The 1,620-nt window shown below is 32.0% G+C and overlaps 1 long non-coding RNA gene across 1 annotated transcript; it reads right to left on the bottom strand.

Moving 5' to 3' along the window:
* Positions 1 to 374: 374 nt before the first annotated feature.
* On the bottom strand, positions 375 to 1,050 carry LOC127106081 (uncharacterized). Its single transcript, XR_007795270.1, has 2 exons — positions 909 to 1,050; positions 375 to 744 (listed from the first exon to the last, which is right to left on the bottom strand). It is a non-coding gene; the product is annotated as an uncharacterized LOC127106081 (long non-coding RNA).
* Between the last annotated feature and the right edge of the window lie 570 nt (positions 1,051 to 1,620).

Below are 1,620 nucleotides of genomic sequence, written 5' to 3'. Positions count from 1 at the left end.
TCAAATAAGCTTCATTGATTCAAGGGTTTTTTCTATTTATGACACAAGGATATGGATCAAGCCTATGGATCTCTTTATGTTATGTATTGACTAGGTTGGCACTACAAATAATGGCTGATATTTCTCTTGGATCCTAATATTGGTCTATGGCATTTTTGGATTATTATGGACTGCATCATGGAATTGGATTTTGAGCTTACTTGGTGATTATCTTGGGCTTTGATTTGTTTGATTCATGGCATGGTACTTCGTTCAAGTGATCAAGGTTCAAATTCAAGGTTCATTCAAGTTCATACTCAAGGCAAATTCAAATATTCAAAGATGTAATTTTCAAGGGAAGCCATACTTTCTTGAAACATAAGTTACAGACACAATTCATTCAATAGGCCATTTTCATTACTAAAAACATCCATTTCATTACAAAAAGATCCAAATTACAAGTTTACATACAAAATTACATGTTTTGACCTAAGGTTGACTTTTTCTCAACTGTTGACCTTTTGGTCAAATAGTTGACCAAAGTCAACTACCTAATCCTAAACCCTAATCCCATTTTTCTTCATTTACAAGCCATCCCATATTTGTGTTTTTCCAAGCCTCCAAAACTTCAAGTTCTTCATAATTCTTGATCTTTTCCAAAACTTCTTCACTATACCATGACTTGATTCATGATCCATGCCTTCATGCCTTGTTCCATGCCAATACCTTCATGAAGTTTGCCTCACATCAAGCTTAATATCAGCCCTGCAACAAATAGATTCGACACATAAGCATGAGCACAATTCAACCCATCACAACATGACCAATTGACAATCCATGACAAATCTCAACATTGCACTTCATTGCCAATTCAAAATCACTGACTGTTATAATAACTTTCTTTAACCAAGTGGGTTACTAGCACTCACCCACTTTTTGAAAGTGCAGACGTTATCTTTTCCTTAGAAAAGCAAAGAAGTTTTTTGGGGGTTTGAAGTTTAAACTTGTTGTTAAAGTCAACCAAAGTAACAAGCCAATAGTCTTTGAACCAAATCATGTGTTTGTCTTTAACTCAAGTGATGTTTTCATCTCCAATCAGTCTGTCTCATGTGGATTAGTATTGTATATTTGTTTGTTTCTTTGTACCTTCGTCGGGTCAGGCGTGCATGACTATAATAGCATTGCCCGTTTTAGAAGCAAAAGCAAGTCCACAAAAGTAAAAAAAAGAAACTCCAAAGCCAAACGAGGCGTCTAAGCACCTATCACTTAAATCAAACTCGTTTTTGAATTTTGACTATATAAGATACTACTCCAAATAAGTAATTTTAAACCACTTAACAAAACTTTAAACCGCCATATAATTGAAATTTTAGTCGAAGTATGATTAATACTTTAATTTGTGATTGTCTTTCATTAGTGATGATTATATTGAGAAATAAAGTTTGTTATCCAGTTATGTGTTAAGATTTTTGAATTTTTTAGTTATTAAAGTAAAATAATGCATAAAATAAAGTAAGACATAATGATAAATTGTATAAAAATATGTATATAACAAAATTGATGTGCTTAAATGTCTGTTTTAATTTTCTTTTACAAATACAATATTTATAGACATCCACTAATTTTACCCATCAAAATATT

This window comes from Lathyrus oleraceus, chromosome 7, assembly GCF_024323335.1.
Source record: "Lathyrus oleraceus cultivar Zhongwan6 chromosome 7, CAAS_Psat_ZW6_1.0, whole genome shotgun sequence".
In the NCBI taxonomy this organism is placed as follows: Eukaryota; Viridiplantae; Streptophyta; class Magnoliopsida; order Fabales; family Fabaceae; genus Lathyrus; species Lathyrus oleraceus.
This window is presented reverse-complemented; position numbering and strand designations above follow the sequence as displayed.